We start from the raw sequence: 12,109 nt of genomic DNA, 5'->3' as shown, positions 1-12,109 counted from the left end.
TTAAGTTTAATTAGGTCCCATTTGTTTAATTTTTGCTCTTATTTCCTTTACTTTAGGAGACAGACCCAAAAAATTATTGCTGCGATTTATGCAAAGAGTGTTCTGCCTATATTTTCTGCTAGAAATTTTATAGTATCCGGTCTTACATTCAGATCTTTAATTCACTTTGAGGGTTTTTTGTTTGTTTGTTTGTTTTTTGTATATGGTGTTAGAGAAAGTTCCAATATCACTATTTTACACGTATCTGTCCAGTTTTCCCAGCACCACTTATTGAAGACTGTCTTTTCCCCAATGTATTTTCTTTCCTCCTTTGTCATGGATTAACTGACTGAAAGTGAGTGGGTTTATTTCTGGGCTTTCTATTCTATTCCAGTGGTCTAAGAGTCTATGTTTGATAGCACCCCTTTTTACTTGGAAATTGGAAAAGGCAGAATTTGCCTAGCAGAAAAACCACATCAGAGGGAAAATAATTCACCAGGAAAGCTCACAGATCTTGGAGTACTTCTACTTTCCCTTTCCTCTTTTTATGGGATTCTATCTTCTCAATCTAAGACTTGCCTTTTAGACATAACTCATTCCATTGCTTACAAGCCAGTCTATGTGTGAGCTTCTACTTTCCATGCTGGTGACAGGCAGGTTTCTAGACTTTCTATGTTGTTCTAGGGACTGATCTAGTCTTAAAGCATAATCTTACTTTTTAAACTATTACAGTTTCATAACATTTCTTTATTTGATAAGAAGAATCCTCCCTCAATACTTTTTTCAAAAAATTTTGTTGGTTTTTTACAATTTGATGAGGGTGGTTCCTCTTTTTGCTTGTTTCTTCTTTTGGTATAATAATACATTCACATGATTTCAAGGTATAAAACAATATATAGCGAAAAATCTCCCCTCACACCAACCCCTCCAGCCATCCAGATGCCCTACTGGAAGCAAAACATTGTAAGCAGTTTCTTATGCATCCTGACAGAGAGATTCTGTAAGGTGAGCAAATACTTAAGTATATTGTTTTTTCCCTTCTTTAAAATACGTTATCCATTTGTTTTCACAAATGAAAGTTAATATCATTTTTCTGCACCTGCCCCCCACAAAGAACTGTTGGAACTTTTATTGAAATGACATTAAACTTAAAAATGGATCTGTGTAAAAATTAAAATTGGTTATGCTATTTAGATCACCTGTCTGGAAGCATGGCATGTATCTTCATGAATCCAACTCTTTTCTTAGTTCTGTAGTTTTCCTTATTTAGATTCTGAATATTTATTAATGGGCATTTTATATTTTCATTTTAATGAGTTATTTTCAATGAAAGGAGTTAGTTTCCTCATATTTAATAGAGGAGAACTATTTAGTTTCATATTTATTTTAAAATCTGGCTAACATTAATTCTAAACATGATGAAACCAGATTGACTGGTTTCAAATCCTGCTCTGACATTTAATAGTGGTACAACTTTGGGGAAATTATTAAATTTCTCTCTGCTTCAGTACTCTCATCTGTTAACAGGGGTAAAGATACTACCTACATCATAAAGTTGTTGAAACAAATAATAATTTAAAGGAAGCTGTTAGGACAGTGCACAGAACATGAGTCATCTTTAAAAGTTAGCCTTCATTAAATTCTGATAATTGTCTTCTTTCTTTATGACTGTCATCTCATTTCTTTTTGTTTCATATATTACTGAGTTTTCCAGGTGGCTCAGTGCTAAAGAATCCACCTGCCAATGCAGGAGATGTGAGTTTGATCCCTGGAGAAGGAAATAGCAACCCACTCCAATATTTTTGCCTGAGAAGTCTCATGGACAGAGCTTGGCAACCTATTGTTCATGGGGTCACAAAAGAATCAGACACAACTGAGAAACTGAACAACAACATTACTGCATTAGATAAAGCTTGTCTTCTTTCTTTCTCTATTGTTTTACTATTAGGGGTGATGTTTGTAATTGGTTAGAAATAGATGTAATCATATTGAGAATGAAATCTTTTATTCCTAGTTGTTAAGCAGTTTTAAAGAAGATATCAAATTTTATTAAATGCCTTTCTATTCTTTATTTATGTAATCCTGTATTTCCCCTTTGTTCTACTGATGTGATATAACTTATTAATAGGCACTGGAAAACTTAAAACATCTATATTCTAGAATAAACTCTGTCCAGTCGTGGTGTATTATTCTTTCAACATCCAACTGAATCTAATCTGACAGAATTTAATTTAAACCCTAGAATTCAGAATTTACAAATTGGGTCCACATAGGTGCCTGAATGCATGTGTCTTGAGCAGTGTATATTAGCCTTAGAAAATAAATTAGAAAAATTTCACTCTCTTTCTGAGTTTCAGTATGTTATTTGTTCCTTGGTCATATGACATTTATCTTAATGTTTTAAAAGAATTCGCTAATCCCCATTTTAGAATCTTTATGCTATTATCACTAATGTCAATTCTCTCTCTCTCGGGTGTAGAAGCAGCTCTTTGTAGATGCATTACCAATTTTCAGTTAATGTGTAGATTTTATTTAAGTATGAACTCCAGCACAATAATGCCTGTCAAGGAGATTGCTGAGCTACACAGCTTGTGAACAGTTTGGTATAGGCTGCTGTGAGTAAGAGAGAATGGCATGTGGAATATTGTCCAGCGCCAGGGAAGATCATGAGTTCACTGAAACACGTGAAGGTTTGCCTCCTGAGCCAACAGGCAGTGACAGACAATAGTGCACATTGGTCAGAGGGTCCATTCTCAGGCCTGACAGCCTGCAGGCTTATCTGAGCTTCACTGCTCACTACTACCTGTGTGACTTTGGGGAAGTTACTTTCCGGCTTGGTGCCTCAGTTTCCTCATCCATAAAATGGGAATCATTCTCATAAGTGAAAGTGAAAATCTCTCAGTTGTGTCTGACTCTGCTACCCCATGGACTATACAGTCCATGGAATTCTCTAGGCCAGAATACTGGAGTGGGTAGCCTTTCCCTTCTCCAGGGGATCTTCCCAACCCAGGGATCAAACCCAGGTCTCTCGCATTGCAGGTGACCCATGCAGCTGGGCCACAAAGCATTAAATGAGTCGATTTCTACAAAAGGCTTAGCACAGAGCCTGGTAATAATAAGCATGGTATAATCATTGACCATCATTATGATTGCTCTTCAGACAGTGACAGAGGCCCCTTGGGGACAGGCAAATAACAGTGGATGCTTTCACAGTTTCTGGGGACATTGTTGTGCCATGGAAGTGATTGTATCAATGTTTTTGCTAACTTTAGGATTGTTCTGAGTTTAATTCCTTCAAATAGGCTAGCAAAAATTCTAGAACTCAAAACCGTACAGGAAACACTAAACAAGCTAAGAACCTTGACTATAGGCAGACAACAAGACTGTATGGAATGGGAGTGAGGTGCACTTTGGCCACTTTTCCACATTCATGCGTGTACCACTGCAGAGAAATGGTTCTTGGATCCCTGTGTTCCAGGCTTCAGTTCCAATGAGTGGGCTGTAGGAGGCACCTCCTCCAAGGTGTTAACTATGTGTTAACTAGATGTAAGGTTGCCCTTACAAACAACTGAGGAAAAGGAGAATTATCTGATATTGGGGGAAAAGGTAATTATGGCACACAAAAATAAAGTTTAAAAGTTCCATATGTAAAAATAAATAAATTTTTTAAAACTTAAAAAAATATAAAACACTTGAGGATTAAAAAAAAGGTTTCATATCAATTATACTTAAATGTTAACAGAGGGTTTCCCTGATAGCTCAGTTGGTATAGAATCCGCCTGCAATGCAGGAGAGCCCGGTTTGATTCCTGGGTCAGGAAGATCTGCTGGAGAAGGGATATGTTATCCTCTCCAGCTTTCTGGGGCTTCCCTTGTGGCTCAGCTGATAAAGAATCTGCCTGCAATGTGGGATACCTGGGCTTGATCCCTGGGTTGGGGAGATCCCCTGGAGAAGGGAAAGGCTACCTATTCCAATATTCTGGCCTAGAAAATTCCATGGACTGTATAATCCATGGGGTCGCAAAGAGTCAGACACGACTGAATGTTAACACTTAAGTATAAGGTTCCATGGGTTATGACCTTTCTAATCATAAAAACAATGAATCATCAATGCAATATCCATAGGTTTTGACAATGTATTTTTCAAAATCCAACAAAACAAACTGAGGACTTAAGTGGCAAACAGGGAAAAGTAACTGCAGCCTAGATAACAGATGAAGAGTTAATATCCTTACTGAAAACAGAGCTCTTTCAAATCAATCAGATAAAGACAAATGCCTTAAAATAATATATAAAGGACACCTATGAGTAATTCATGCAATGGCCATAAATATATGAAAAACTTCTCTCTCAGGAACAGTAAAAGAAATGACCTTTGGAAATTATGTACTCGTTTCCTTCTTTCAGACCAGCATTGAAAAAAAAGAAAATAAAATAATGCAGTGTCAAGAATGAGGCGAGGGCTTCCCTGGTGGTCCAGAGATTAAGAATCTTGCAATGCAGAGGATGCTGTTTCAATCCCTGCTGGTCCAGGAAGATCCCACATATTGCTGGGCCACTAAGCTCGAGTGCTTAAACTACTGAGCCCGCTTGCAGCAACCACTGAAGCCCACGCCCTAGAGTCTGTGCCCTGCAAAAAAGAAGCTCCGGTGATGAAAAGCCCGCATACCACAACGAGAGAGTGGCCCGGATTCTCCACAGCTAAAGCACACATACAGAAATGAAGGCCCGTGCAGTTAAAAAAATAAATAGTAAAAAAAAGAATGAAGTGAAATGTTTGCTGTCAGGCCCTGCTTGAGAGGGTGAGTTGGGTCAACCTTTCAGGAGGGCAATTTGACAAAGAGTCAAAAATTCATTGCTTCATAAGTTCACTTCTAGAAATGTGTCCAAAGAAAATAATCGAAGATTCACAGAAAGACATATGTGCAAGAATGTAATAGTATTATTTGGAATAGCCACAGAATTAATAATTCCCTCCAAAAGTGAAAGGATTTAAATGTTTAATATTAAGAGAATGATTAAATCAATAGCGTTAAGTCCAATCAATGGAATTTTATGCCACATTTTACAAATAATATTTTCAAATCTTACCTTAGCATGGGAAAATATTTACGATCCAATAATTAAATGTTTGGGCTTCCTAGGTAGCACTAGTGGTAAAAAAAAAATCTGCCAGCCAACACAGTTAACACAAGAGACACAGGTTCAATCCCTAGGTCAGGACAATCCCCTAAAATGGGAAATGGCACCCCACTCCAGCATTCTTGCCTGGAAAATTCCATGGGCAGAGAAGTCTGGTGGACTATGGTCCATGGGGCCACAAATAGTCAGACACGTCTGAGCGAGCAACTGAGCACACATTAAATGTTTAAAAAAGAGAAAACATCAAATGAAAAATCAGCATGATCTCTATTTTCTTTGTAAAATGTAACTCTGGCACTATGCTAAGGACTATTAGTCACTGGGTGTTACAATCTTAATATATCTCTATATCCTCAGATCAATAGAGATTATATTAATCATTCCCCAGAAATACACACAAGCCACCATACAGCAGCTTAAAAAGTTATCAACCCTTCTTCAGCTGTTAGGCCTGCCTCCAGTCTGATATGGGACCTGACAAGCCAGTCATTACTCTTGATCTGGTCCCTTTTTGATTCTTTATTTTGTTGTTGTTGAGTTGTATGAACTGTTTGTTTATTTTGGAAATGCAATTGCCAGTTGCATCATTTGCAAACATTTTCTCCCTTTCCATAGGTTGTGTTTTTGTTTTGTTTATGGTTTCCTTTGCTGTGGTGTCACTTTTTTTAGACTTCACAATATTATATACTCACAGCTAGATGGCACAGTTTGAATCAGCCTTAGGTAATCATATGCCCATAATATATGAGAGCTGAAGAAAGCTACTTATTTAGTTCAACTCTACCTGAAATGCTAGTGATATGCTTTATACAATTATTTAAAGGAGCAGAAGACTCTTTTCCTAATTCTATTTCTAAGGATTGGGAAGGATGAGACTTCATTTCCTATATCTACTTCTCTTCAATTTGTCAATTGGAAAATAATATGATAATTAAATCAATTTATCAATATATACAATATTGGAGAAGGGTATGGCAACCCACTCCAGTATACTTGCCTGGAGAATTCCAACAGAGGAGCCTGGCAGGCTAGAGTTCATGGAGTCACAAAGCGTCAGGCACAACTGAGTGACTAATCCATAAACACAGACTCAGTGTATCCAGCACTTTCTATCTACTTCTACTATCTAACGTTCACGATAATTTTTTCTGCCATAAGAGGAAAGCCATACTGACAATATTCTAGTGAGGTCACATGAAGGGTGATTATTCACCAGTTTGGGTTTTATTCTGTGCCTTTTATAAAGCGACAAGCCCAATATAGTAAGTGATTCTTGATTCCATTTCAACTACATTAAGGAATCCATGAGATTATTGTGAGGAGGGAGAAAGCAGAGTCCAGACAATGAACAGCCACAGGAGCCCAGATGACAGAAGGGAATTGTATCAGGGCTTCAGGAGCCATGGAATCTCAAGGACTGCAGAGAGATTGATTCAATCTCTAAACCTGGACCAATCACCCAAACTGCATTTGTTTTCTTAAAATATTTTCAGGCTATCAAGGCTCTTGGGGCAGTTTTACAAGTGACCACAGTGGAGGGCCAATAGGAGGATGCATTTTAAAGAACCCAAGGAAGACCCACTTCTCCAAATCCTTTTCAGCCTAATTGTCACTGTCCGTCAAGAGTAAGTGATTCATTATTTGGTTCTACACAGATGTGAGAAAGACACATAGAATCTCAATCACAGAGGGAACCTTAGAGCTCAACCTTCTAGTCAATACAGACATCTCCTCAAGAGCATCCCAAGATATGCTTGATAAGAACCTCCTTAGACATGGGTAGTGAGAAAGAACACATACAGCACAAGATAATCCTTTCCAATTATGAACAGCTCTAGTCATTAAAAGTCTTGATTTTGCCAATTTCTATCCACCATAACTCGCTCTGCCCTCTGGGCTTCCATGGTGGCTCAGCTGTTAAAGAATCCACCTGCAATGCCAGAGACCCTGGGTCAAGAAGATCCTATGGAGAAGGGAATGGCTATCCACCAGTATTCTTGACTGGAGAAGTTCATGGACAGAGGAACCTGGCAGGCTACAGTCCATGAGGTCACAAAGAGTCAGACACAACTCAGTGACTGGATCAACTTTCACTGGATCTGCAGAACACAAATCTAAACTCTCCTCTAGCTTTTCCGATGTTTGAAAACAGCTCTCTTGTCCAACTGAGTCTTCTCTTCCCCAAACTGAACAAACTCTGCTTCTTCACCTATTCCTCACCTTTCAAAGTCCCAGGTTAAAATGGCAAATTCCTGACATGAACATCTCCCATTTCTTGAAAGTAAGAGAGGTGAGTGGTGTCATACGTTTGATCCAGGTGAAAATGAGGAAGACTGAAAGTACAGTGGTCAAAGTAACATGTGGATTATTCAGTTTCCAAAAACCAGCTAGGCTAACACAATCCTTCATAAAAGTCATTTAAGACTTATACTTGCCTACTTACAAAGAACTTCTTAACACAACATTGTTGACATCAGTGAGATTTACACAAGGCTCTAATGGGTGAGAAAGCCCATTGAACATGAAAACTATACCAATCAATCAATTCATTCATTGTACATACACTAAAGGTCCTATGTGTTAAAAGTTGAGATCTTTTTAAGAACTAGTATTATTAAAATGGGGTCTTCCCAAGTGGTGCTAGTGGTAAAGATCTCACTTGCCAATGCAAGAGACATAAGAGACCCAGGTTCAATCCTTAGGTTGGGAAGACTCCCTTGGAGAAGGAAATGGCAACCCACTGCATATTTTGCCTGGAGAACCCCATGGGCAGAGCGGCTTGGTAGGCTACAGTCCATGGGGTTGCAAAGAGTCGGACACGATTGGACTAATTGAGCACATTATTAAAACGAAGTTCCTTTTATGAAAATGCTTTCTAGATATTCATCATTACTGAAGTTCAACACAGACATGCTTCTTAGAACAGCAAATTCCATTTCCCAGCACTACCCCCCACCCCATGTCCAATAGAGATGCTAACTGTGGAATGGAATTCGCAGGTCAGAGGAATCACCCAGAGAAACACAGTGATTTTGAGATTCACAACATGTGTTGCATCACAAGTTTGGTTATGAAGAAAGGTCTGATTGTGGCCAGATATTTACCCTTGAGATAATATTGTTGCAAGACTTCCTTCCCACAGAATGAAATCCCTTCTTTTCCACTCCCACAGCAAGAAGGTTGCTTTGAATATCTTTTCTCAGCTGGTACATGCAGAAAGCTTGGAGCTATTTTTCTCTTTAAAATGTTAGAAAGAAACTCTTTTTTTGTACTCCCATATGACTGGCACTTTATAAAACACTCTTAAAACCTCAGCCAATACACCCTGAGGGACTAAAGGAGAAAACAGGCAAAATAGCAAAGTGTTTCAGCTGACAAAATCTCTACAGTCTGTTGAGCAAGACTCATTATGGGGAAAGAAGACAGAGGTTCCTATCCCTATCAAAGTAGCAATAGTGAGGGCTTCCTTGGTGGCTCAGTGATTAAGAATTCGCCTGCTAATGCAGGAGACATGAGTTTGATCCCTGGTCTGGGAAGGTCCCATGTGCTGTAGGGCAACTAAGCCTATGTGCCACAACTACTGAGCCCACACACCCTAGACCCTGTGCTCTGCAGCGAGAGAAGCCACCGCAAGGGGAAACACGCGCACCCCAGCTAGAGAAAGCCCCTGCTCCCTGCAGCCAGAGAAAGCCTGCACAGCAGCAAAGACCCACCACAGTCAAATGAGTAAACACATACTTTTTAAAGTAGTAATAGTGATAGCACATGATTATCAACATAATTTGAATACTTTGTGCCAGGCATTGTTCTTTATGTGGATGAACCCATTTAGCTCCCCAAAACAACCCTGTGAAGTAAATACTGTTTTTACCCATTTGACAAGTGAAGAACGGGAATAAAAGAAGTTAAGTAACTCACCCAAGATCATACAGCTAGCAGGAAACTGGCAGTGCTAGGATTCAAAATCTGGAGGCTGGGTTCTTACTATTTTTCTATATCACTTCCATATCTGTATGCTGTGTGTCACATGAGGTATAAGATGAGTCACATGAAACTCATTTGAGTTCAATGCCAGCAACTGTATCAGTGACCTTAAACTTGTTCCTGCATGGCCAGAGTATTCCCAGCTGGCTTTTAATTCTATCCAGCAGAACTGGCACCATCCTGGCTCAGAGCCCAGGTCAAGGCCCAGAGAGACTCTTATCACCAGTGGGTGGCAATATTGTTACATGGAGCCATTGGGGTGTGATGAAGGCCTGACATCTTCCCTGAAAGTGGAAAGGCCTCACCACTTTATGGACAGATCACTCCAGGTAGCCCCCCAAAGACAATGTCTCAACTGTCCCCAAAGCACCTAGGACAATCCTCCAGGAGGATAGATGGGTCTGGATTATGAGAAGGCCCAGGAAACTATTCATTCAAATCATTTTTCCTCAGTCCTGCCATAATATGCCTGGTGTATCTCAATAATAAACGACACACTCCTTTTCGCATTAGAGCATGTCTTCCTCCTGCTTCCTTAGGAGCAGTGACTCTCCAATCTGTGTACCTGCAATTTCACTAACCTAGGGTAGATGTTAAGTAAATGGATGAATTAATAACTCTCAGTTCTTCAGATGCAATCAATTCCACTCTAAAAAAACAATCTAAGAAATAACTGTGGAAGCCTCTATAGTTGCCTAAAATGAAGCCCGACTTCACTGGTGACTCTAGGCTTGGTTTAGCCATCCAGGGATCTTCAGAATAGAATGAACCCAAGAAATCCTCCCAACGCCCTCTGGTCTGGACATTTGAAACTGCAGTACCTGATCTGTCTTTACATTGACCTTGTTCCACAAAACAGTCTCAATTTAAGCAGAACAAATGCCAAGCTGACCTTGGGGTAATTCCAATAAAGTAGGTTCAGTAACTGATGCCATCAAGGACTTTTCCAAGGAAGTCCACAAGAAACCAGGAATAGAGCCTTTATGTGAAAGAACCCACATTTGTGTAAAATCTGAGAAGCTTTGACTTTTTGTTTTTTCCCCCTAATCCAAAACATTTCTAGCAGACTGTCATATGTCTACAATCCTATTATTAAAAAGTTGGGCCCTTGAAATTCGGTAGATAATGTATGACACATGCAAAAAACTGTTACAAGGTTTTTAACCATGAAAAATGAGGGAAACAGATGATTTTTTAAAAAAATCTACCCTTTTAAGTAAAAATTAATAAAATTTAAAATATTTTCCTATTTTTTAAAAAATTTGCTAGGGTATTTATAAAGGTTGGAATTTTTAAAATACATGTATGTCTTTCCTTTCTCAGCACTTTGTCAAATATCAAGGACTTGTTTTCTCACTCAGGCGGTCACTCAGGCCGTGTCTACCCTTCTAGTAGTAACACATTAATATAAATATAATATATTTATAATCTAATTAATATAAATATTAATATAAAGCTAGTAAGACTCTCTTCTCTCTCATCATTTAAAATTTGGTTTATTTTGATGATTATTAAAAATATCTAAGGGCTTCCCAGGTGGCTTGGGGGTTAAGAATCAACCTGCCAATACCTGCCAATTCAAGAGATGTGGGTTCGATCCCTGGCTCAGGAAGACCCACTGGAGAAGGAAATGGCAACCCAATCCAGTATTCTTGCCTGAAAAATCCCACAGACAGAGGAGACTGGAGGGCTACAGTCCATGGGATCTCAAAAGAATCAGACATGACTTAACGACTAAACAACAACAAACTATATAAATTCATTGTGGAGAATTGGTAAAATATAGAAAGTACTGAATAATATGTAAGAAATTATCTCTATTTTTGATGCATAGTCTTCTTGTCTTATATTTTTCATTTATATACACATATACAGATAATTTTTTATACATATATAATCTACATCTGTTCATGGTAGCTCAGTTGGTAAAGAATCTGCCTGCAGCGCAGAAGACCCGGGTTTGATCCCTGGGTCAGGAAGACCCCCTGGAGAAGGAAATGGTAGCTACTCCAGTATTCCTGCCTGGAAAATCCTATGGACAGAGGAACTTGGTGGGCTACAGTCCATGGGGTCACAAGGGTCAAACACGACTTAGCGACTAAACCACGTCTGTTCACATACTTCATTCTTTCTATTCTTTAATGTCTGTTTTCCATTTTCTCTATTTCAGTCTCTTTCCCTCTGTGAATTATAGAGTTTTTATTTATGCATCTATATATACGTCTATCTGTTTAACTCTCACACAGTTGGAGAGACAAAAGCCATTCAAATCATGCTCCTCCTCTAAAGTTAAATGGAAAAAAAGATAAACAGATGATAAATAGCTGATTGATAGATAAACAGACAAAAAAATAGATAGTAGATAACAAGAGGATAAAGAAAGAAGGAAAGAGAGAAGGAAGAATGTATGTATCGTTTGTTTATGTAGATCTTCTGCATATCTTAAATGGCTTTGTGACTTCTGAAAAGAATTTTTCTTGCCTCTATTTTAGATTCCATCAGGACCATCAGTTGTTCTTGTCATACTTGTTATTTCTAAATCACCCTTCCTCATATCTACAGAAATTCTTTGTACTATCTCAGGTTTAGGCATAATTATTTGCATTGATTGCAATTTAAATTGACTGTTTCTACACAATTTCCTTGGAAGTTCGTTCCTTTCCTATTTCCTAATCATTTTGTAATTTAGTACATTATCTTATGAGCCAGTGGTAAAGAATCCGCCTGCCAAGCAGGAGATTCAGGAGGCACAGTTTCAATCCTTGGGTTGGGAAGATCCCTTGGAAGAGGAAATGGCAACCCACTCCAGTATTCTTGCCTAAAATATCCCATGGACAGAGGAGCCTGGTGGGCTGTAGTGTGTGAGGTCATAAGAGTTAGACATGACTGAGCACACACACATAGGACTAGAAGAAATTCTGAAATACATTCTGTTTTGCCTCACACATCTTCCCTTCCCCATACCTTGTGCATCTCTCTGTGTCTGAATTCCTTCTGAAACACAC

At 38.8% G+C, this 12,109-nt stretch overlaps 1 protein-coding gene and 1 long non-coding RNA gene across 6 annotated transcripts in view; one reads left to right on the top strand and one right to left on the bottom strand.

The window, feature by feature from the left end:
* LOC147350377 (uncharacterized) overlaps positions 1-9,194 on the bottom strand; it is a 35,533-nt gene extending 26,339 nt beyond the window's left edge. Inside the window, exon 1 of the long non-coding RNA XR_015148791.1 lies at positions 9,039-9,194. This is a non-coding gene — a long non-coding RNA (uncharacterized LOC147350377). The remainder of the gene's footprint in view (positions 1-9,038) is intronic.
* The window catches only part of ANKRD55 (ankyrin repeat domain 55), a 180,835-nt gene that overhangs the window by 79,050 nt on the left and 89,676 nt on the right, over positions 1-12,109 (top strand). The window lies entirely within an intron of this gene.

Source organism: Bos grunniens, chromosome 20, assembly GCF_055505025.1.
Source record: "Bos grunniens cultivar Pamir isolate PY7600 chromosome 20, Bosgru_T2T1.0, whole genome shotgun sequence".
In the NCBI taxonomy this organism is placed as follows: domain Eukaryota; kingdom Metazoa; phylum Chordata; class Mammalia; order Artiodactyla; family Bovidae; genus Bos; species Bos grunniens.
This window is presented reverse-complemented; position numbering and strand designations above follow the sequence as displayed.